At 38.3% G+C, this 26,355-nt stretch overlaps 1 pseudogene; it reads right to left on the reverse strand.

Moving 5' to 3' along the window:
* Positions 1-20,555: 20,555 nt before the first annotated feature.
* Positions 20,556-21,484, reverse strand: LOC107967337 (olfactory receptor 4C13-like; annotated as a pseudogene).
* Between the last annotated feature and the right edge of the window lie 4,871 nt (positions 21,485-26,355).

Genomic DNA, 26,355 nt, shown 5'->3' on the forward strand with positions numbered 1-26,355 from the left:
GGTCTTTGGCTTTTCTTGGCAAGCTGGGGGAAGTTTTAAAATTACTATTTAAGTTTAATTAGTCATTACTGGTCAGTTTAGCATTTCTATTTCTTCCTGGTTCAATCTTGGGATGTTATATGTTTTCAGAAATATATATACTTTTCCTCCAGGTTTTTTAGTTTATTTGTGTAGAGATGCTCATAGTAGTTTATGATAATCTTTTGTATTTCTGTGGTATCAATTGTAATGTCACCTTTATCATTTCTTATTGTACTTACACGAATACTCTCTCTTTTTCTTGGTTACTCTATCCAGCAGTCTACCAATTTTGTTCATCTCTTCAAAGAGCCAACTTTTAATTTCATTGATCCTTTACATATTTTTTTGGTCCCAGTTTTACCAAGTTCTGATCTGTGTAGTTTTTTTTTCTTTTAACTTTGGCTATTGTTTGTTCTTGATTTTCTAGTTCCTTGAGGTACAACATTAGGTTGACAATTTGAGATATTTCTACTTTTTTGATGTAGGTATTGAACCCTATTAAGTTCCCTCTTAGCACTGTTTTTGCTGTATATCAGAAGTTTTGAGATGCTGTGTTACTATTTCCATTTGTTTCCAATTTCTTTAAAATTTCTGCCTTGCTTCATCATTGATATGAAGTTTGTTCAGGAGCAGGTTGTTTAATTTCCATGGATTTGTATTGTTTTGAGAGCTCCTTTTAATATTTATTTCTAGTTTTATTCCACTGTGATCCAAGAAAATGCTTGTTATGGTTTCAATTTAAAAAAATTTATTGAGACTTGCCTTGTGGACTAGTATATGGTTTATTTTTGAGAATATTCTATGCACAGATGAGAAGAATGTGTATTTTTCATGTGTTGGGTAGAATGCTCTGTAAGTGTCCATTAGGTTCATGTGGTTTAGACTCCAGTTTTAGCTCACAGTTTCTTTGTTCATTTTCTGCCTCAATGATTTGTCTAGTGCCATCAGTGGAGGTATTGAAGTCCCCCACTATTATTCCATGGCTGTACACTTTTTAAAAAATCTATGCTTTTTACAATTTTTTTATTTTTTTCTATTTTTTTAACTTTATTCATAATTGGGATTGACAAGTTTTCTTTTTTTTCCTTTTAGAGATGGAGTCTGGCTCTGTTGCCCAGGCTGGAGTGCAGTGGCATGATCTCGGCCCACTGCAAGGTCCACCTTCCAGGTTCACGCCATTCTCCTGCCTCAGCCTCCTGAGTAGCTGAGACTGCAGGCTCCTGCCACCATGCCTGGCTAACTTTTTTTTTTTTTTTTTTACATTTCTCTTTTTTATTTCTATGCCTTGCTTATTTTCAAAAACAGGTTTTAACTTCTATAACATTTTCTGAATAGCACTGCTGGAAAAAAAATAAATTTATTTGCTTTTTTGGTATATAATACACTGCATTTCCTTCCTTTAAAAATTTATTTTGCCATTTTAAACTTTATTTCCTGAAAAAATTAGCATTAAATATTATTTTTATCCATAGTTGAAAAAAACTAAAGCATCCATTTTACATTTCTATATTAAAGAAATTTGAACATGTAACACATATATTTACAGTTTATAACTCACTTTTACATATGTTTCCTCAATGCAAAATTTTGCTTAATTTTAACACAGCTTAAACATAATATTGCCCATATGACAGTCTTGCTGCTTTCGATATTTTATAATCTCCAATGGTAAAAGCTGGGAAACAGTTTCAAAGTTTGTGGCTTGGTATGTCAAACAGAATTTGACTTTCACAATTTGTCTAAAATCTTTTTGCCAAAAATTCACAGCACAGTTTTATAAAGAAAGTGGGAGGAGCTTAGTTGGAGCAATTTATAGACCGTGCAGTGAGAAGTGATGTCCAGAGATTAAGTAGTCAACTTATTTATTTCCTAAATTTTAGTTTTTCAGTTTAACTTATTTGTTAATTCTTTTTCTTTTTGAAAAGAGGAGACTCAAATAACTTCTTTGGAAAATGATTCTTAATTTATCTGCAGCCCTATTTTGAAATAAAGTGTATATGGTAAAGAAAAGATTTGTACCATTTCAAATTTTTTGTTAAGGATTGAAACTTGAGCTGCAAAAAGTTGTCTGTCTGTTTTTGAGACAGGGTATTGCTCTGTGGCCCAGGCTGGAGTGCAGTGGCATGATCATGACTCACTTCAGCCTTGAACTTCTGGGCTCAAGTGATCCTCCAGCCTCTGCCTTAAATGTATACATATATATTTATTATACTTTAAGTTTTAGGGTACATGTGCACAACATGCAGATTTGTTACAAAACAGAGATATAGACCAATGGAACTGAACAGAGCCCTCAGAAATAATGCCACATATCTACAACTATCTGATCTTAGACAAACCTGAAAAAAACAGGAAATGGGGAAATGATTCCCTATTTTAAAAATGGTGCTGGGAAAACTGGCTTGCCGTATGTAGAAAGCTGAAACTGGATCCCTTCCTTACACCTTATACAAAATTAATTCAAGATGGATTAAAGACTTAAATATTAGATCTAAAACCATAAAACCCTAGAAGAAAACCTAGGCAATACCATTCAGGACATAGGCATGGGCAAGGACTTCATGTCTAAAACACCAAAAGCAATGGCAACAAAAGCCAAAATTGACAAATGGGATCTAATTAAACTAAAGAGCTTCTGCACAGCAAAAGAAACTACCATCAGAGTGAACAGGCAACCTACAGAATGGGAGAACATTTTTGCAATCTACTCATCTGACAAAGGGCTAATATCCAGAATCTACAATAAAATACAACAAATTTACAAGAAAAAAAACAAACAACCCCATCAAAAAGTGGGCAAAGGATATGAACAGACACTTCTCAAAAGAAGACATTTATGCAGCCAAAAAACACATGAAAAAATGCTCATCATCTCTGGCCATCAGATAAATGCAAATCAAAACCACAATGAGATACCATCTCATACCAGCTAGAATGGTGATCATTAAAAAGTCAGGGAACAACAGGTGCTGGAGAGGATGTGGAGAAATAGAAACACTTTTACACGGTTGGTGGGACTGTAAACTAGTTCAACCATTGTGGGAGTCAGTGTGGTGATTCCTCAGGGATCTAGAACTAGAAATACCATTTGACCCAGCCATCCCATTACTGGGTATGTACCCAAAAGGTTATAAATCATGCTGCTATAAAGACACATGTACAAGTATGTTTATTGTGACACTATTCACAATAGCAAAGACTTGGAACCAAGCCAAATGTCCAACAATGATAGACTGGATTAAGAAAATGTGGCACATATACACCATGGAATACTATGCAGCCATAAAAATGATGAGTTCTTGTCCTTTGTAAGGTCATGGATGAAGCTGGAAACCATCATTCTTGGCAAACTATCACAAGGACAAAAAACCAAACACTGCATGTTCTTGCTCATAGTTGGGAATTGAACAATGAGAACACATGGACACAGTATACCCGGCTAATTTTTTGTGTAGAGATGGAGTTTCTCTGTGTTAGACAGGATGCTCTCATGATCTGCCTGCCTTGGCCTCCGAAAGTGCTGGGATTACAGGCATGAGCCACTGCGCCTGGCCAAGAAGTTTTCTTTTTAAATTTTATTATTTCGACATAATAATGACTTCTCAAGTAAATTGAGGAACTTTACAATGTCTTTTTTCTTCTATGGTTTTGAATTTTTGTTTTTATTATACTTTAAGTTTTGGAGTTCATGTGCACAATGTGCAGGTTTGTTACATAGGTATACATGTGCCATGTTGGTTTGCTGCACCCATCAACTCTTCATTTATATTAGGCCTATTTCTCCTAATGATATCCCTGCACCAGCCCCCAACCCCCTGACAGGCCCCTGTGTGTGGTGTTCCCCTCCTGGTGTCCATGTGTTCTCATCATTCAACTCCCACTTATGAGTGAGAACATGCAGTGCCAAGACCAGCTTAGTCAGGGAGACAGTAACCCACTGGCGCTAGAGAAATTAAAGACACACACTGAAATATAGAGGTGTGAAGTGGGAAATCAGGGGTCTCACAGCCTTCAGAGCTGAGAGCCTGAACAGAGATTTAACCATGTACTTATTAACAGAAAACCAGTCATGAGCATTGTTTCTGTAGATATTAAATTAACTAAAAGTATCCCTTATGGGACACAAAGGGGTGGGCCAAATTAAAGGAATAGGTTGGGCTAGTTAACTGCAGCAGGAGCATGTCCTTAAGGCACAGATCACTCATGCTATTGTTTGTGGCTTAAGAATGCCTTTAAGTGGTTTTCTGCCCTAGGCGGGCCAGGAGTTCCTTTCCTTCATTCCTGTAAACCCACAACCTTCCAGCTTGGGCGTTAGGGCCATTATGAACATGTTACAGTGCTGCAGAGATTTTGTTTATGGCCAGTTTTGGGGCCAGTTTATGACCAGATTTTGGGGGGCCTGCTCCCAACAATGCAGTGTTTGGTTTTCTCTTCTTGTGTTACTTTGCTGAGAATGATGGTTTCCAGTTTCATCCATACCCCTGCAAAGGACATTAACTCATCCTTTTTTATGGCTGCATAGTATTCCATGAAGTATATGTGCCACCACATTTTCTTTATCGAGTCTACCATTGATGGGCATTTGGGTTGGTTCCAAGACTTTGCTATTGTGAACAGTGCTGCAATAAACATACATGTGCATGTGTCTTTATAGTCAAAAGATTTATAATCTTTTAGGTATATATCCAGCACTGGGATTGCTGGGTCAAATGCTATTTCTAGTTCTAGATCCTTGAGGAATCACCACACTGTCTTCCACAATGGTTGAACTAATTTACATTCCCACCAACAGTATAAAAGCATTCCTATTTTGCCACATTATCTCCAGCATCTGTTGTTTCCTGACTTTTCAATGATCACCATTCTAACTGGCATGAGATGGTATCTCATTGTGGTTTTGATTTGCATTTCTCTAATGACCAGTGATGATCAGAATTTTTTCATAAGTTTTCTGGCTGCATACATGTCTTCTTTTGAGCAGTGTCTGTTCATAATCTTTCCCCATTTTTTGATGGGGTTGTTTGTTTTTTCTTGTAAATTTGTTTAAGTTCTTTGTAGCTTCTGATATTAACCCTTTGTCAGACGGATAGATTACAAAAATTTTCTCCCATTCTGCAGGTTGCCTGTTCACTCTACTGATAGTTTCTTTTGCTGTGCAGAAGCTCTTTAGTTTAATTAGATCCCATTTGTCGATTTTGGCTTTTGTTGCCAATGCTTTTGGTGTTTTACTCATGAAGTCTTTGCCCACCCCTATGTCCTGAATTGTATTGCCTATGTTTTCTTCTAGGATTTCTATGGTTTTAGGTCTTATGTTTAAGTCTTCAATCCATCTTGAATTAATTTTTGTATAAGGTGTAAGGAAGGGATCCAGTTTCAGCTTTCTGCATATGGCTATCCAGTTTTCCCAGCAACATTTATTAAATGGGGAATCCTTTCCTCATTTCTTGTTTTTGTCAGGTTTGTCAAAGATCAGATGGTTGTAGATGTGTAGCATTATTTCTGAGGCCTCTATTTTGTTCCACTGGTCTATATATCTGTTTTGGTACCAGTACCATGCTGTTTTGGTTACTTTAGCCTTCTAGTATAGTTTGAGGTCAGGTAGCGTGATGCCTCTAGCTTTATTCTTTTTGCTTAGAATTGTCTTGGGTTGTATGGGCTCTTTTTTTTGTTCCATATGAAATTTAAAGGATTTTTTTGCAAATCTGTGAAGAAAGTCAGTGGTAGCTTGACGGGGATAGCATTGAATCTATAAATGATTTTGGGCAGTATGGCCATTTTCACGATATTGATTCTTCCTATCCATGAGCATGGAATATTCTTTCATTTGTTTGTGTCCTCTTTTATGTCCTTGAGCAGTGGTTTGTAGTTCTTGAAGAGGTCCTTCACATTCCTTTTAAGTTGGATTCCTAGGTATTTTATTCTCTTTGAAGCAATTGGGAATGGGAGTTCACTCATGATTTGGCTGTCTGTTTGGCTTTTATTGGTGTATAGGAATGCTTGTGATTTTTGCACATTGGTTTTGTATCCTGAGACTTTGGTGAAGTTGCTTATCAACTTAAGAAGATTTTGCGCTGAGACGATGGGGTTTTCTAAATATACAATCATGTTATCTGCAAACAGAGACAATTTGACTTCCTCTTTTTCTATTTGAATACCCTTCATTTCTTTTGCCTGATTGCCCTGGTCAGAACTTCTAATAGTATGCTGAATAGGAGTGGTGAGAGAGGGCATACTTGTCTTATGCCAGTTTTCAAAAGGAATGCTTCCAGTATTTGCCCATTTGGTATGATATTGGCTGTGGGCTTGTCATAAATAGCTCTTATTATTTTGAGATACATTCCATGAATACGTAGTTTATTGAGAGTTTTTAGCATGAAGGGCTGTTGAATTTTGTTGAAGGCCTTTTCTGCATCTATTGAGATAATCATGTGGTTTTTGTCATTGGTTCTGTTTATGTGATGGATTACATTTATTGATTTGTATATGCTGAACCAGCCTTGAATCACAGGGATAAAGGCGACTTGATTGTGGTGGGTAAGCTTTATGATGTGCTGCTGGATTCAGTTTGCCAGTATTTTATTGAGGATATTCACGTCAATGTTCATCAGGGACATTGGCCTAAAATTTTCTTTTTTTGTTGTGTCTCTGTCAGGTTTTGGTATCAGGATGATGCTGGCCTCATAAAATGGGTTAGGGAGGATTCCCTCTTTTTCTATTGATTGGATTAGTTTCAGAAGGAATGATACCAACTCCTCTTTGTACATCTGGTAGAATTCGGCTGTGAATCCATCTGGTCCTGGACTTTTTTTGATTGGTAGGCTATAAATGATTGCCTCAATTTCAGAGCCTGTTATTGGTCTATTCAGAGATTCAACTTCTTGGTTTAGTCTTTGGAGGGTGTATGTGTCCAGGAATTTATCCGTTTCTTCTAGAATTTCTAGTTTATTTGCTTAGAGGTGTTTGTTGTATTCTCTGATGGTAGTTTGTATTTCTGTGGGCTCGGTGGTAATATCCTCTTTATCAAATTTTATTGCATCGGTTTGATTCTTCTCTCTTTTCTTTATTAGTCTTGGTAGCGCTCTATCAATTTTGTTGATCTCTTCAAAAAACCAAGTCCTGGATTCATTGATTTTTTGAAGGGTTTTTCTGTGTCTCTGTCTCCTTCAGTTCTGCTCTGATCTTAGTTATTTCTTGCCTTCTGCCAGCTTTTAAATGTGTTTGCTCTTGCTTCTCTAGTTCTTTTAATTGTGATGATAGGGTGTCGATTTTAGATCTTTCCTGCTTTCTCTTGTGAACATTTTGTGCTATAAATTTCCACCTACACACTGCTTTAAATGGTCCCAGAGATTCTGGTATGTTGAGTCTTTGTTCTCATTGGTTTCAAAGAACATCTTTATTTTTGCCTTCATTTCGCTATTTACCTGGTAGTCATTCAGGAGCAGGTTTTTCAGTTTCCTTGTAGTTGAGCGGTTTTGAGTGAGTTTCTTAATCCTGAGTTCTAATTTGATTGCACTGTGGCCTGAGAGACAGTTTGTTATGATTTCTGTTCTTTTACATTTGCTGAGGAGTGTTTTACCTCCAATTATGTGGTCAATTTTAGAATGAGTGCGATGTGGTGCTGAGAAGAATGTATATTCTGTTGATTTGGGGTGGAGAGTTCTGTAGATGTTTACTAGTCTGCTTGGTCCAGAGCTGAGTTCAAATCCTGGATGTCCATGTTAATTTTCTGTCTCAGTCATCTGTCTAATATTGACAGTGGGGTGTTAAATTCTCCCGTTATTATTGTGTGGGAGTCTATGTCTCTCTATAGGTCTCTAAGAACTTGCTTTATGAATTTGGGTGCTCCTGTATTGAGTGAATATATATTTAGGATAATTAGCCCTTCTTGTTGAATTGATCCCTTTACCATTATGTAATGGCCTTCTTTGTCTCTTTTGATCTCTGTTGGTTTAAAGTCTATTTTTTCAGAGACTAGGATTGCAACCCCTGCATTTTTTGGCTTTCCATTTGGTTGGTAGATCTTCCTCCATCCCTTTATTTTGAGCCTATGTGTGTCTTTGCACATGACATGGGTCTTCTGAACACAGCACCTTGATGGGTCTTGACTCTTTATCCCATTTGCCAGTCTGTGTCTTTTAATTGGGGTATTTAGCCCATTTACATTTATGGTTAATATTGTTATGTGTGAATTTGATCCTGTCCTTATGATGCTAGTTGGTTGTTTTGACCATTAGTTGATGCACTTTTTTCATAGTGTCGATGGTCTTTACAATTTGGCATGTTTTTGCAGTGGCTGGTACTGCTTGTTCCTTTCTATGTTTAGTGCTTCCTTCAGGAGCTCTTGTAAGGCAGGTCTCATGGTGACAAAATCTCTCAGCATTTGCTTGTCTGTAATGGATTTTGTTTTTCCTTCACTTATGAAGCTTAGCTTAACTGGATATGAAATTCTGTGTTGAAAATTCTTTTCTTTAAGAATGTTGAATATTGGCCCCCACCCTCTTCTGGCTTGTAGGGTTTCTGCAGAGAGATTCACTGTTAGTCTGATTGCCTTTTCATTGTGGGTAACCTGACTTTTCCCTCTGGCTGCCCTTAACACTTTTTTCTTCATTTCAACCTTGGTGAATCTTACAATTATGTGTCTTTGGGTTGCTCTTCTTGAGGCATAACTTTGTGGTGTTCTCTGTATTTCCTGAATTTGAATGTTGGCGTGCCTTGCAAGGTTGGGGAAGTTCTCCTGGATAATATCCTGAAGAGTGTTTTCAAACTTGGTTCCATTCTCCCTGTCACTTTCAGGTACACCAACCAAGTGTAGATTTGGTATTTTCACATAGTCCCATATTTCTTGGAGGCTTTGTTCATTTCTTTTCACTCTTTTTTCCCTCATCTTGTCTTCTTGCTTTATTTCATTAAGTTGATCTTCAATCACTGATATCCTTTTTTCCACTTGATTGATTCAGGTATTGAAACTTGTGTATCTTCACAAAGTTCTCTTGCTGTGTTTTTCAGCTCCATCAGGTCATTTAAGCTCCTCTTGACATTGGTTATTCTAGTTAGCAATTCCTCTAACGTTTTTTCAAGGTTCTTGGCTTCCTTGTATTGGGTTAGAACATGCTTCTTTAGCTTGGAGGAGTATGTTATTACTCACCTTCTGAAGCCTACTTCTGTCAATTTGTCAAACTCATTCAAACTCCATCCAGTTTTGTTCCCTTGTTTATGATGAGTTGTGTTCCTTTGGAGGAGAAGAGGCATTCTGGTTTTTTGAATTTTCAGCCTTTCTGCACTGATTTCTCCCCACCTTTGTAGTTTTATCTACTTTTGGTCTTTGATGTAGGTGACCTACCGATGGGGTTTTGGTGTGGATGTCCTTTCTGTTGATGTTGATGGTATTCTTTCTGTTTGTCAGTTTTCCTTCTAACAGCCAGGACCCTCAGCTACAGGTCTGTTGGAGTTTGCTGGAGGTCCACTCTGGACCCTGTTTTCCTGGGTATCACCAGCGGAGGCTGCAGAACAGCAACTATTGCTGCCTGATCTTTCCTCTGGAAGCTTTGTCCCAGAGGGTCACCAGCCAGATGCCAGCCAGAGTTCTCCTGTATGAGGTGTCTATTGGCCCCTACTGGGAGATGTCTCCAAGTCAGGCTACATGGGGGTCAGGGACCCACTAGAGGAGGCAGTCTGTTCATTATCAGAGCTCGAAGGCTGAGCTGGGAGAACTTTGCTCTCTTCAGAGCTGTCATGCAGAGATGTTTAAGTCTGCTGAAGCTGTGCCCCTGCTGTCCCTTCCCCCAGGTGCTCTGTCCCAGGGAGATAGGGGTTTTATCTATAAGTCCCTGACTGAGGCTGCTGCCTTTTGTTCAGTGATGCCCTGCCCACAGAAGTGGAATCTAGAGAGGCAGTCCGCTCTGCTGAACTGTGGTGGGTTCTGCCCAGTTTGAATTTCCTGGCAGCTTTGTTTACACTGAAGCATAAAACTGCCTACTCAAGACTCAGCAATGGCAGATGCCCCTCCCCCCACCAAGCTCAAGCATCCCAGGTCAATCTCATACTGCTGCACTAGCAGTGAGATTTTCAAGCCAATGGATCTTAGCTTGCTGGGCTCTGTGGGCTTGGCACCCACCAAGCCAGGCACTGGAGGGGATCTTCTGGTCTGCTGGTTGCCAAAAGGATGGGAAAAGCATAGTATCTTGGCAGGAGTGTACTGTTCCTCCTGGTACAGTCTCTCACAGCTTCTATTGGCTAGGAAAGGGAAATTCCCTGATCCATTTCACTTCCTGGGTGAGGCAACACCTTGCCCCGCTTTGGCTCACCCTCTGTGGGCTGCACCCCCTGTCCAATCAGTCCCAATGAGATGAACCAGGTACCTCAGTTGGAAATGTAGAAATCACCTGCCTTCTGCATCAGTCTCACTGGGAGCTGCAGACTGGAGCTGCTCCTATTCCACTGTACACCTTTTCTTAGGCCTAGTAGTATTTGTTTTATGTATCTGGGTGCTCTCATGTTGGGTGTTTATGTATTTGTGATTGTTATAACTTGTTGAATTTATACATTGTCATTAGATAATAACCTTCTTTGTCTTTTTTTTTTTTTTTTTTACTGTTGTTGATTTAAAAGTCTGTTATGTTTGATATAAGTATGGCTACTCTTGCTTGCTTTGGGTTTTTTTTTTTGCATGGTATATATTTTCCCACACATTTACCTTGAGCCTGCAAATTGTCTTCAACAATTTTGTGGGTTTGTAATAAGCAGCATCCGGTTGAATTTTTTTTTTTTTTGAGATAGAATCTAGCTCCATCTCCCAGGCTGGAGTGATGTGGCATGATCTCTGCTCACTGCAATCTCTGTCTCCTGGGTTCAAGCAATTCTCCTACCTCAGCCTCCCAAGTAGCTGGTATTACAGATGTGTGCCACCACACTCAGCTAATTTTTCTATACTTAGTGGAAACAGGGTTTCACCATGTTGGACAGGCTGGTCTCAAACTCCTGATGTCAGGTGATCCACGTGCCTTGGTCTCCCAAAGTGCTGGGATTACAGGCATGAGCCACTGTGCCCAGCCTGGATTTTTTTTAATCCCTTCCACCTGTCTATATCCTTTAAGTGGAGCATTTAATCATTCCCATTCATAGTTGATATTGATATGTGAGTTTTTTTCCTGTCATAATGGTAATTGTTACCTAATGGCTTTGTAGTTTCAGTTGTGTAACTGCTTTATAAGACCTGTAAATTTTATACTTTTGCATGTTTTTATGATGGTGAATATGTTAGACCATTCTTACATTGCTATAAAGGAATACCCGGGACTGGGTAATTTAGAAACAAAAGAGGTCTAATTGGCTCACAGTTCTTCAGGCTGAACAAGCATGGCATTGGCATCTTCTTGACTTCTAGAGAGGCCTCAGGAAGCTTTTACTCATGGTGGAAGGTGAAGTGGGAGCAGGCATGTCACACAGCCAGAGCAGGAGCAATGTGTGGGGAAGATGTCACAGACTTTAAGATAACCCGATCTAAAGAGAACTCACTCACTATCACGAGGACACCACGAAGTCATGAGGGATCCACCTCCATGACCCAAACACCTTTCATTAGGCCCCACCTCCAACATTGAGGGTGACATTTCAATGTAAGATTTGGGTGGAGACAAATATCAAAACTCTATCATTCCACCCCCATCCTCCCCAATCTCATGTTTTTGTCACACTGCAAAACACAATCATTCCTTCCCAATAGCCCCCCAAAGTCTTAATTCATTCCAGCATTAACTCAAAAGTACCAAGTCCAAGTCCATAGTCTCACCTGGAGATTAGTTTCTTCCATCTACAAGCCTGTAAAATCAAAATGGGTTATGTACTTCCAAGAAACAATAGTAGTACAGGCTTTGGGTAAACATTCCCTTTATAAAAGGGAGAAATCAGCCAAAAGAAAGGGGCTATAGGCCCCATGCAATTTCAAAGCCCAGCAAGGCAGTCATTAAGCTTTAAATCTCCCAAATACTCTCCTTTGACTCTATGTCCCACATCCAGGGCACGCTGTTGTAAGGAGTGGACTCCCAAAGCCTTGGGCTGCTCTGCCCTGTGACTTTTCCATGCTTAGATTGCAAGCTCAACCATTCTGGATTCTGGAGTGTAGCAGCTCCCTTTCTACAGCTCCACTAGGCAGAGCTCTAGTAGGGACTCTGTGTGGGGCCTCATTAGAGGTTCTCTATAAGGGCTCCACCCCTGCAGCAGGCTTCTGCCTGGGCATCTAGGCTTTCTCATACATTTTCTGAAATGTAGATGGAGGCTGCCAAGCCACCTTCACTCTTGCACTCTGTGTACCAGCAGACTTAATACCACATGGAAGCTGCCAAAGCTTATGGCTTGTGCCCTCTAGAGTGGCAACCTGAGCTGTGCCAGGATCCCTTTGAGCTGTGGCAGAAGCTGGAGCAGCCTGGGATGTGGGGATCAGTGTCCATTGCTAGAGAGGTAGTGTGATCTTTTGGGTGTGTTGCAACACTCTTTTTTTCTATGGTCCCAGAATTCTTATGCTGGTTCCTTTTTGGATTTACTTTTGTTTGGATAGAAATTTATTCCCCTCTTGAGGGTGTGACTATAGGATATATTGTGTAGGATCCTTTGACTTTGCTTCTGGGTACTTTCAGGGGGCCAAAGCTATGAATTTTTTTATGATAGCCTTAGTGTAATGGTTTTCTCAAATACTATTCTTTGTACATTGCAGTGGCAGTGGATTGGGCGTGTGAGAAGGTTCACCACCTCCTGCAAAGATGAGCAGGGGGAAGTCTCTTATTTTATTCCCCAGCATTGTGCACTTCTGTCAGCAGGGATTGTATTGGGTTGTTTAGTTTTACCTACAGGTCAGTAGGTGGCACTTGCAGATACAAGCCAGCTGAGCATTGTGCAGTTGTGTGGGCAGTTTAATAAGCTGTGCAGGTTGACTTCCAAGCCAGTAGGTGGCACTTGCAGATACAAGCCAGCTGAGCACTGTGCAGTTGTGTGGGCAGTTTAATAAGCTGTGCAGGTTGACTTCCAAGCCGGTAGGTGGCATTTCCAAGAGAGAGGGAGCAGTGGGATTTTTCCTTGGATTTTGTTCATTACAGAAGGTCTGGGTGTCTCATGTAAGGGGTGGTGCCATGGAACTCCCAGGGCTCCCTGCCCTATGCTCTGCTGCTGCAGTGGTTGGATGGGGCAAAGCCAGGCATAGCTGGGTGTAGGAAGTCCTGAACCAGGATCTCCAAAGCTGGTGCAAGTGCTGATTCTGCTGGGGGTTTGGGGTCAGGTCTCAGGCTACTGGAGCAACCCTCCAGGAAGGGGCAGAGCCACTTCTGCTGCATCAAAGCACCTTCATGCTAGAGGGGAAGGGTGGCCATGAATCAGCAGCTGGAAGTGGCAGTGGGACCTGCTCCACCCCCAAACCTCCAACCCCATGGGTTTCCCTACAGCATTAGGCCACCAACAGCTGGCCAGAACCCCTAGGCACATCCTAAGCTGTCTGTGTTCAGATGGAAAAGCCTCCCCAGGCCATGAAACTCCTTGTCTGGGGCAGAAACTTTGGCTCTCAGGCTACACCCTTCCTGGTCTGGTACTATGATGGGAGGGGTACCCAGTTCCTGTACAACAGTATGAACCCACACCACACTCTTCTCTCACTTCTGGCTGTGGGGGGCTCCAGATCAGATCAGATCAGATCACAAATCTCATCTCCATGCTCCTGGATGGCATGCTTGAATTGTGCAGGGATAGGATCAGGCCAGCAGCCTTGCTCTTGGGGTTCCTGGACTCAAGTGCTGGCTGTGTTAGGGAGGGCAAGCTGGTCCCTGGCCAGTGGAGGAACACTCACGTAGGGCAACAGTGGCTGCACTGTGGGCCTGCCTCTTGGAAGGGTGGTCCTCTCTCCATAGGAATGGCTAGGCAGACAGCTTTGGGAGAGACTGGCAGGCATGTGGTCCAAATGACCTCAGTCCCACAGCAGAAGCAGTGGAACCTCTCCTTGAGGCATGTGAGAGCAACTGCCCTCCCCTCTCAGTACCTGGCCCAGCAGCCAGCAGTGGCAGTGGCAGCCTCAGGGCAGGAAAGAGATCCCTGGGGAATGGGCTCCTAGAATGGCACCATGCTGCAGCTGTCCAGTGCTTAGAAGCTTGTGAGACTCCATGTAAGTTTGAGAAGCACCTGTGCATGATGTCCAGGCAGCTCTCTATGCCAGTCCAGAGGCCTATGGGGTTGAGGGACTCTCCTATAGCTAGGATTATGGAAGTCTGCAGCAGAAATATGGAGCTCTGAGGTTCCTTCACTTACCCCTTCTTTGGGTCTGGGGCAGCTCTTGGCTCCTAGCAACCCCAAACAGGTAGCCCCATATCTCCTTCCTTCACCCTCAGTGTCTCCTGTTGCCTCTTTGTTGAATTCCAGTGCTCTTTCTCACATGATCTGTTTAAAGTGTGAATATCCACTCGATATTTTGGTTCCTTTCTGTGGAAGAGGTGTACCCCAGCTGAATCTAGTCAGTCATCTTGTAGTTGCATATTTTTTAATTGTAAATTTTTAATACAATGTAGCATCTCATAAATGTATTAGTTTTAATAGTTTATAAATTTTGATTTGCTACACACACAAAATTATTGTATGCAAATAATGACAGTTTAAAATTTTTCCTAGTCATTTTTATAAATGCCACTTATTTCTTTTCTTTGCCTTATTGCACTGGTTAGATTCTCCAGCACAATGTGGAATAGATGTAATTATAATGGATAGTGTTGCATTGTTCCTGACTCCCAGAGAAAGGTTTTAGTATTTCCTGATTAAGTACAATGTTGGCTGTAGGGTGTTTGTTAATAGGTTTTATCCTACTGAGGAAGTTCTATTCCTAGTTTTCTTAAACTTTTTAAAAATCATGAATGTATGTTAAATCTTATCAAGTTTTTTCTCTATTTACTGAATTGATCATATTTTTTTACTACTTAATTTTTTTCATGCAGTGAATTACATGAGTTGATTTTTTTTTGAGACAGGGTCTCACTCAGTTGCCCAGACTGGAGGGCAGTGACACAATCACCAATCACTGCAGCCTTAACTTCCTGGGCTCAAGCGATCCTCCCACCTCAGCCTACCAAGTAGCTGGAACTATGGCACATGCCACCACACCTGGCTAATTAAAAAAAATTTTTTTTTTTTTGGTATAGATGGTGGTCTCAGTATTTTGCCCCAGCTGGTCTTGAACTCCTGAGATCAAGTGATCTGCCCACCTCAGCCTCCCAAAGTGCTGGGATTACAGTGTGAGCCACTGCATGTGGCCATGAATTGATTTTGAATGTGAAATCAGCATTTCATTCCTGGGACAAAACTTACTTGCTCATGATACATTATTATTTTTATATATGGCTGTATTTTATTTGCTAAATATTGGGTTTAGAATTTTTATGTCTGTGTTAATGAGAGATATTTATCTGATTTTTTTTTCTTATAATGCCCTTTTTCATTTTCTCTAATCCCTGAAAATGTTGATATAAAATTGGTAGTATTTTTTAAAAGTGATATGTAGAATTCACTGATAAAGCTACATGGGATGTAATCTTGATATTTTTGGGAGAAGTCAGGGGAAATTTTTCAAGAGCGAATTTAGCACATGTATGTTATTCAGGTTTTGCTTGTGTGTGTGTGTGTGTGTGTGTGTGTTTAGAAAGTTGCGTTTTTCCAAAGAAATGATAAATGTCTGAGATAATGGATATGCTAATTACCATGAATTAGTACTATACATTATGTGTATCAAAATGTCACTATTTACCCCATAAATATGCACAATTATTATTTGTCAATAAAAATTAAAAGTTGCTTAGTATAAATATTTTAAATTTGCATTTCTCTGGTTACTAATGAAGTTGAAAGTTTTTTCATACTAATGAAGTTGGAAGTTTTTCAAGAATGACCATTCATTCTTCTTTTGGAAATTGTTCTTGTCCTTTGCTCATTTTGTAGCTGAATGATTTCTAATTAACTTGTAAGACTCTTTGCGTATGGAGGATGCATACATTTTCTTTATTCAATCGAAATATTGTTTTTACAGACATTTTTGAATGACAAAAAATAGAAAACTGTGTTTTTCAAAGCAGAGGTCCATTTCTTTTTAACTGGCAAGGACATTAGCAAAATTCATTTGTAATGTCTTATTAGTATCTTGTTAAGATCTGTAGAATCTACAGCATAGTCTTTTCATTGCTGATTCTCATAATTTGTTTTTTTCCTTATATTTTAAAACCGATTTTGCTGAGGAAATTTGTTTTATTAATTTTTACACAAAACCAACCCTTATCTTTATGTATTTTCTCTATTTTTAAATTAATTTTATCCCAAGTATCTCTGTCTTCTACTTACTATTCATATTATACCATGTTTTATGCATTTATTTTGCTATACTATTTCTAGCTTCTGGAGATGAAAGCTTAGTTCTTTTCCTTTAATCTTTTTTTATTTTATAATAATTGCATTTAAAGCTATATATTTCTCTCTGAGCAATTCTTTAGCTGAATCTAGTATTTTTTTGTTTTTACTGCCTTTCAGTTAAAATTCATTAAAAATTTTTCATTGGCACTTCTTTAATATATGAATAATTTAGAATTGTGTTGCTTGATTTGTAAATAATTGGGGGATGTTTAGTTATATATTTGTTATAAATTTTTAGTTGAAGCCTACTATTATTAGATATGTATTCTGTATGGTTTAGTCCTTTGAAATGTACTGCATCTTGTACTGTGGCCCAGTGTATTTTCTATTGTGGTGTGCGTTCCATGAGCACTTAGAGATAAATAGAATAATCTTACATTTGTTTTCTCTTTCCCCGCTCCCTTACTAATACACCTTCAGCTAACCTGACTGAAACTGTGTGATAAACTCAAGACTTTTTAGGGAATAACATTGCTTTATTTGCATTCAAATCAAGTTTTCTTGATTTGTTCTGAAGTTAACATTTATCGTCTTCTGGGAGTGAGTTCAGATGCCATCTGCAACACCACAGCTTAACCTTTCACAGTTGAGTTTAAACTTGAGTCTAGTTATAGGTCTAGAAGCAAAGAGGGATGATGAAGATGGGTCTTGAGGGAAATCAACATTGTTTTGCTGGGAAACTGCTTCAGGGAAGGACATATAATTTCCTCAGGCAACGCAAGGTTAAACCTTCAGTAGGGGTGAAGAGGTTTCTTCCACTAAGAGTGAAGGAAAAGTTCTACTAGAGGTGGGGAGGCCTCTTCAGCTGGCAAAGCAGGCTTATCTTTTCTCTGTTCCATCTTCTCAGTATCCTCCTTCTGAAGCAGAAACATAGTTTCATCCATGACTGTTTTCTCTCTAATCTTCATCCAATATCAAGTTATTTTCCTCAAAATTCATTAATGTATCTTAAACTGTCTCTATTACTCTGTGTTAGTTTGGGTTTCTTAGATGCATATCTGAAATTGAGAATTTTTACAAAAGTGACTTATAAGGAGAAGGGGTTAAGGGAAGCTAACTGTGGTAGAGGGAAGAAAGGACATGATCTCAACGGGAGTCTGGCTTCAGATGTGGTCTCAATTGAAGTCTGCCTCAATTGAGTCTGGAGCCGTTGAAGCTCTGGGGGATACATTGTATTATACAACAACCTTTTAAACTTTCATGTCTGTTAGTCATTGGCCACTGCTGGGCCCTGACGGTGGGCATAATCTTCTGGGTGTTGCACCTCCTATTTTCTGTGGTGCAATTGTCCAGGGAAGGGTGGGGCTGTGAGTTGTTAGCAGCCCAGACACAGCAGGTGGGGCATGAGTTCACTTACCAGGCAAAGGGCATTTGAGCTGGATGCAACAGTGTCCCTAAAACTCGGCATCTCTTGGGAGTCACCAAAGTTCAGACTCCCATTTATTCACACCTAAATCATTATAATTACCTCCTAGCTGTTCTTCTCTTGGGAGGCTTGACCCTTCAATCCATTTTTCATACTGTAGCTAGAGTTATCATTCCCAAAACAAATCCAACTACATTTCTTGCTAGTTTAAAAGTACTTTCACTATTTTCTCCATGGTACTTAGTATTTATTTTTAACACAATTATGAGACCCTTTTTGATCTTACCAAGATCCTACTTTCCAGCTTCATGTCTTGTATTTTCCCTTTTACAACCTCAGTGTCCTACACTGGCACACAACGGGGGTTCAATAAATAATTGTTGAATGAAAAGATAAATTGATAATTACAGTCATAGCAAATTGTTTGGGTTTCCTGCTGACTCTTTCTCATCTTCTGGCCTTTGTTACTTATTCCCTCTCATAGATGCACTCTTAGCTCAACCTTATGCCTACTTATTCTGCTGACCCCTTTTCTGCCTTTGGCTTCTGTTTTTTCTTTTTCTTTTTCTTTTTTGAGACAGAGTCTTGCTCCATCAGCCAGGCTGCAGTGCAGTGGCAAGATCTTGGCTCACTGCAACCTCTGCCTCCTGGGTTGAAGTGATTCTTCTTCCTCAGCCTCCAAAGTAGTTGGGATTACAGACATGCACCACCACGCCCAGCCAATTTTTGTATTTTTAGTAGAGACAGGGTTTCACCATGTTGGGCAGGCTGATCTTGAACTCCTGACCTCAAGTAATCCACCCTCCTTGGCCTCCCAAAGTGCTGCGATTACAGGCATGAGCCACTGTGCCTGGTCAGCTTCTGTTTTTGATGTCTTTTCATCTAGGCATCCTCTTTAGATCTCCTAGGTCTTTGTTGTGTGTCCTTCTAACATGCTTTCACAGCACTCTGTAATTCCATGATCTTACTATTTATAGTATTATGTTGTAATTCTCTGTTCTCTTCTTGAAGTGTCTCAGAGTATCCTAACTTTTGTGAAAAGAGGACCCTGGTTTCTCTTTATTCACCACTAAGCCCCAGAAACTATCAATGTGCCTGATACATTCCTGGGGATAAAAAGTATTTGTTGATTAAGGAATAAAGAATGCAAGGAATAAGTGGAATACAGTTATCCTGAAATTGCTTTGTGTGTAGCTATATAATTTGAAAAACAGCTTTTAGACTGGGTGTGGTGGCTCACACCGACAATCCAGCACTTTGGGAGGCTGAGGTGGGCAGATCACAAGGTCAGGAGATTGAGACCATCCTGGCCAACATGGTGAAATCCCATCTCTACTAGCCAGGCATAGTGGCAGGTGCCTGTAGTCCTAGCTACTTGGGAGGCTGAGACAGGGGAATCACTTGAACCTTGGAGGTGGAGGTTGCAGTGAACCAAGATCGTGCCACTGTACTCCAGCCTGGCAACAGAGAGAGAGTATGTCTCAAAAACAACAAACAAAACAGCTTTTAATATGAAAATGTTACCAAAAAGCAAACTGATTGATAGAAAAATATAAACAGCCCATATACATAAGATAATAAAATTTTACTGGGAGTAGGAAAAATATCAAGATAAACTACATGTTCATATGCTGAGAATGCAGTTTCAATTTCTTTCTCATTGTTTCAATAGGAGTTAAAAAATGTGGTTTCCCTATGAGGTCCAACCAGAATTCTTAGTCTGAAGGTAGAAAATACTTTCCTAGCCTCCACTACTACTTTTGCTTTATATTTTATTGAATTTATTCATTTTCATTAATCCTTTTATTCATTGATTCTGTTTATGGTATACCAGACATGGTACCTTGTAGGAACTATTGTTATCTATCGGGCAAGTACTTTATGGAGTATAACTGTATATTTAATAAATAGAAATTTCTCCTTGATATCAAAACATCTTCTTTATTTGAACCATCACTCTTTCTGGTTGATTATCAGTATAAAAAGGGTAACATGAGTAATACAAAATGATTCTGAAGCCTACAAGGACATTTGGAATCATGGTATAAACTTCATTGTTTACCCATCAGATGCTAAATAGTTCTTTGCTTTTATAGCCCTGAAGTAGTTAGACAGCATAATATTTCAGAAAACAAAGGCCATTAATTTTGATATATAAAAATGAAAGAATTATTAATGAAAAAGTTATATTTTTAATGAACTAACATATACAATGTGTCCAGCATAGTACTTGTCTCAATAAATGATAGTTGTTATAATGATCTGATCTTTCTGGCAGGGTATCATGGTAGTTAAGCACATGGTTTGGGAAATCAGTGAGATTCTGATTACTATCTATTTTATACTTCTATTTTGACACTGTCCCCTTCTCTCAGTTTCCTCTTTGGTAAATGGGGATAAGAATAATGCCTCCCTCAGTTTGTTATGGACATTATTACTTAATATAGATATATTTATTTTATTACTTATTTTACATTTATTAGAAGGAAGGCCTATGAGTCTCATATATATGGATGAAGCTAGTGAAACTAAGCCCCAAATTGGTAGAATTTTCCCAGTTTGTGAGAATAATACACGGTTAGGTTTTCTCCTTTTTCTTGAACCCATTTTGACTCCCCTCAAGGCATCATCTACGGATCACAGTGGTTAATTATTTTATTTATCCAATAAGTATTCCTTGCTGACATTACCCAAAATGTCCTTTTGACCCTTGCCTCAGCTGAATCATGTTGGGCTCCAGTCACATTTATTTGACACTTGAAATAGCTTTCCTACTACACAATTTCCTAATGGCATTTTTCATCTGAGCATTCCTCAAGGTGTAGATTAAGGGGTTTAACATAGGAGTTATCATAGTGTAGAATACAGCAACTGCTTTATCAATGGGTAAAGTAGCTGAAGATCTCATGTACACAAATATGCAGGGTATAAAGAATAAGATGACAACTGTGATGTGGGAGACACAGGTGGAGAGGCCTTTGTGCCTTGCCTCTAAGCTGTGGGTCCTTAAGGAGTACAGTATGACCACATAGGAGACCAGGAGCAAGAGAAATTTTAACAGGCATATGAACCCACTGTTGGCAGCAACGAAGAGTCCTAGAGTGTGGGTATTAGTGCAGGCAAGATTGAGCAAAGGATTGAGATCACACGTAAAGTGATCTATGACATTAGAACTACAGAAAGGTAATTGGAAGATGAAGAGGATCTGTATGGTTGCATGAAGAAAGCCTCCTACTCATGACACTCCCACTAGCAGGCTACAAACATGCTGCTTCATGATGGTGGTATAGTCCAAGGGCTTGCAGATGACCACAGAGCAGTCATAGGCCATTACAGTAAGTAGGATGACCTCAACACCTCCCAAAAAAATGTTCTCCAAAGACTAGAGTCATACATCCATTGAGTAAGATAATCTTGTTTTCATAGAGTGAATCTGTGATCAGCTTAGAGGCATTGACAGAGGAATAGCAGGCATCAATAAAGGACAGATAGGCCAGGAAAAATTACATGGGGGACCTCAGTGATGGGCTGGCAGTGATGGTGACCACAATGAGCACATTTCCTATCATGGTGGTGATGTAGATGACAAAACACAACAAATATGATTTTCTGCATTTTTGGATTCTCTGTAAGCCCCAATAGAATAAACTCTGTCACATTGTTTCTATTCGCCATGTATTTCAAATGGTGGCTAATTACATTACCTGAAAAGAAAACAATTTTTATTAATACATCTTTAAATTTGTTAAACTTCTCCATTGTAATTTGTAGTATAATAAATTCTTGGATTCTACTGGGTTGTGATTTGAGGATTTTTTCTGAGACAGGAAAAAAGTTTTGGGTTTTGGAGGTTTACTGAAATTGCCTCCCTGGTGAAAACTGTGCTACGAGTTTTGATATGAGAAACTTTTGTAGCACACAGGCAGGAGACCATCTGTGAACACTTAATCATCCGAAACAACTAAAAGTTGAATGATTGCACACATAGTGGCAACTAAGCCTGAAAAGATTATAGAATATAGATGTAAAGCACATGAATGCAAAACTCAAAATTTGCTCTCTGTCTCTCTCTCTCTCTTTTTTTTTAGAAAATAATGAAATATGAAATGTTATGCACAATATGAGTGAAATGATAAAGAGGAATCTGAAGAAGGGGGATTCTTGGGATATTTCTCTAGTGAAGGTCTTTGTGTGTTTTTTATGACATGGGCTGAGATCCAGTAAGCATCTGGAAGCCAGATAATTGAACTTAGTTAGTAGACTATTTAGAGTAGTTGACATAAGAATAACAGTGAATTTGTGGTGAATTTGTGATGAAAATGTAAAGAAAGAATATAAGAGCTACTATAAAAGAATTCATAATCTATTGTCTAAGTCCTATTAACTTTATAATAGCTAATAATATACACCTCTGAATAATTGCTATGAGCATGACATTGTAGAATGTGCTTTGCACACATGATCTCATTTTATCAATTTTACAGATGAGGACACAATCTCAGTGACTAATATTAATAGTTATAGTGTTAATATTAACTAATATTTACTGAACACAGCATGTTTCAAGTGCTTTTACAGACATTTGCTTATTGAATCCTCACTGAAAACCTATGTATTAGTTACTATTGTCTTTTTACACTTATTTTACACATTAGGAAATAGAAGCACATAGAAATTAAGTTTCCTCCCAAGATCGAGCAGATAATCAAGGCTGGACCCAATATTAAGTTTCAGATTATGCTTGTTAATTTTTTCCCTCCAAAGTCTTAACTCATGCCTTATATTGTTATAATAAACAGTGTTGAACTTTTAATTTCCCTTTGATATGGCCATAATTTTTATAATTACTTAATACTACTTTAGAGACAAGTTTATATGAAGTAACTTCATCAGCAGACAGACACACACACATAATGATATATTGAAACTCCTAAATATTAAGAAAAATGTGGTATTACATTCACTGAAGGGCTGTTTTTGCTTAGCCCCTCCCTCAGCACTATCCATTCCTTCTTAATCCCCTTCCAAAGCACGGGACCCTAGCCAGAATCTTCTGCAAAGTGTTAAAAACCATTATCACAATAGTTAAATGTGTTAGTTTGAGAATCAGAAAGACTAGATCAGAATCCTCATTTTTTCCACCTATAACTTCTTTTACCTGGGGTATATTTCTTGGCACCTTCCATCTTAATCTTATCATCCATAAAATGATAATAGTATTCACCTCACATACTGTTATGAGAATTAATTGGGAGAACATATATGAATATATCTACCCTACTGTTAGGGACATACACAGGACTTTCATTTATTTTTATGGCTGTATAAGCCTAGGAGACAGGATAAATTGACAGTGTGATCAATATAATACAGAGAAACATTTGCCCACGCATTAAGCTCACAAAGAAAGCTCTCCAATTTTCCTTTTACAGGGCTTTATATTATTCATAGCATTTAATATTCATATTTCTGTCTTTTGTGTGTGTGAAGTGTATTTAAATTTTGTTTTAGTCCTCATAACTTGTCTCATTCACTAAGGAGGTGTCTCATGGCGAAAGCATGGTACCCAATATCAGAGAGATTGGTTCTACAAATTGCTTAATCTCTATAAGCCTCAAATATTTCAACTGTCAAATTAGGTTAATGATATTTACCAACTACCTTTTGAGTAATTGGAGTGAGAATGCAAGACTCTATTACTCTATTGGAAAGTGTTGAAAAATACTGATTACTATATATAGAAAGTAACAATCTTTGATAAGCTTCAGCACTATTGAAAAACTTACCTTAGTTGTCTTTGATGATCTTAATGATGTTTAGGAGTACTCAGACACAACCATATTTGAGATTATCTTTTCTTGGGATAAGTAAGTTTCAACGTGAAAGATATTTCACACTTCAAAAGAGTTTATTCAGGTGATTCAATATCAAATCAACAGTTGTTAAGAAAGTCTGTTTGTAAGTCTAAATATTTTCTTCTAGCCTAAAGCCTCTGAACATTTTCACAAAAAAATGATGTTACATGGCTCTGGTCAACTCAGGGTAAGATGAAGAAAGTGTGGAGGAAATACATGTAAATGAGTCACTCAATTCTTGATGAATCTTGCTTTGGAGATGTGAACAACAACAACAACAAAAAACATTTTTACCTTGTACTGCATGTGTATTTAAAGAGGTTTCTACAAAGATTCAGAGACCTTGCCTTTTAGCTGTTGCTTTCTCTCCCAGGAATTAATTATCTCCTTTGATGGAAAGACTTTGTCTTAGAAGCAGATATTCTGGAGAGACATGTTTGAAAAACACCCATCCTGAATGGGGAATTGAATTCTCTATATTTAAAACTTAAGCCTGTGAGAGTCTCTTTTTCCTATCTGAACCCAGGTTTCTAAGAAAGCTGAATGCCATGTAAATGGCAAGGTGGCATAATTCCAGAGTGGGCACCCCATGTAGTTTCCCTGTCGACTCATGCTACAGAAAGAGCTGCTATTTTTTCACCTAATATGAAACCTTTTTTGGAAAAATGTTATGGATTTCTTGAGATCTAGAGCACTGAGGGCATGAAATTAATGGCAGCCATTTTAAAGGACTTGAAATGCTATTTTTCTTTCCCTCCTCCTACTTTATTGAGGTATATTTGACAAGAAATTTTTATATTCAATTTTATATTCAAGAAATTTTTATAAATCATATTGATGATTTATATATGTATACCTTGGGTAGTAATCACCATAATCAACATAATTAATATGCTCATCACCTTACATAGTTAATCACTTTTATTGGTATGGTGAGAAACTTAAGCTCTACCTTCTTAAATCTACTGTAATGTATACAAAACTGTGGTAATAACTATAGTCACTTTGCTGTACCTTAGCTCTACAACTTATTTTACATAAGTGCAACTTTATGCACCTTGACCAGCATTTCCATTTCTCCCTGCTCTAGCCCCTCACAACCACCATACTATTCACTGTTTCTATGAGATTTATTATTTTAGCTTTTACATAAAAGTGAGGACATGCAATATTTGTCTTTTTGTGCCTGGCTTGTTTTGTTTAGCATAATGTCCTGCAGATTTATCCATGTTTTGCAAATGGAAGAATTTCTTTTCTTTTAAGGCTGAATAATATTTATGTGTATATAAAATCACTTTTCTAATCCATTAAGTTACCAACAGGCAATTAGATTGTTACTACATCCTTGTATTGTGAATAATACTCCAATAAACATGGAATACAGGTATCTTTTCTAGATACTGATTTCATTTTCTTTGGATACACAACCAGAAGTGAGATTGCTGGATCAGAAGCTTTTTAATTTTGGGGGGAACCTCTATACTGTGTTCCCAATGGCTGTATCAACTTATGTTCTCGCCAACTGTGCACAAGGGTTTTCTTTCCTCCACTTCTTCACTAACATTTATCTTTTTTCTGATATAGCTATCCTACATGCGTGAGGTGATATTTCATTGTGATTTTGATTTGCATTACTATAATAATAAGTGATATTTAGTATCTTTTCAAATACTGGTTGGAAGTTAATATATTTTCTTTTGAGAAATGATTATTCTCATTCTTCGTCCATTTTTTAATTTTTTTGCTATTGAGTTGTATGTGCTCCTTTTATATTTTGGATATTAACTCCTAATCATATACATGGCTTGCAAATATTTTCTCTCATTCCATAGATTGCCTTTTCACTTTGTTGATTGTTTCCTTTGCTGTGAAGAAGCTTTTCGTTTGATGCAGTGCTGCTCATTTATTTTTGCTTTTGTGACCTCTGCTTTTGGTATCAGATTAAAATATCATTGTCCAGACCAAAATCAAGATTTTCTTTCTCCTGTTTTCTTCTACTAACCTTATAGTTTCAGGTATTGCATTTAAGTTGTCAATCCACTTTCATTTGCTTTTTGTATATGGTGTGAGATAAGAGTCCAATTTCATTCTTCCGTTTGTGAATATTCAGTTTTTCTAACACCATGTATTGAAGAGACTCTTCTTCCTCCTACTGTGTGTTCTTGACACCTTTGTCAAAGATGAGTTAATAGATATGTGGGTTTATTTCCAGGCTACTATAGTACTAGAATAGTCTATCTTTACCGAGGAGTTTATGCTTTCATATGTTTTCATGTTGTTAGTTAGTGTCCTTTCATTTCAGCTCACTTTTGTTTCAAGCATGAAGAATTTCCTTTAGTATTCCCTTTAAGGCAGGTCCAGTGGTGATGAACTCACTCAGATTATGTTTGTCTGGGAAAGTTTTATCTCTTTTTTATTTCTGAACAGTTTTTCTGAGCATTTTGTGTTGATAATTCTCTTTCTTTTTCTTTCAGCACTTTGAATATATTATCTCACCCTCTCCTGGCCTGCAAGGTTTCTGCTGACAAATCTGCTAATAGTTTTATTCCTTTGTATGTGATAAGTCATTTTTTCCTTAGTGCTTTCAAACTTCTCTCTTTATCCTTAATTTTGGCAATTTGATTCTACTGTGTTTTGGTGAAGATATCCTTATGTCCTAACTTTTGTAGATCTTTGGGCTTCATGGGTCTG

The sequence above is a fragment of the Pan troglodytes genome, chromosome 9 (assembly GCF_028858775.2).
Source record: "Pan troglodytes isolate AG18354 chromosome 9, NHGRI_mPanTro3-v2.0_pri, whole genome shotgun sequence".
In the NCBI taxonomy this organism is placed as follows: domain Eukaryota; kingdom Metazoa; phylum Chordata; class Mammalia; order Primates; family Hominidae; genus Pan; species Pan troglodytes.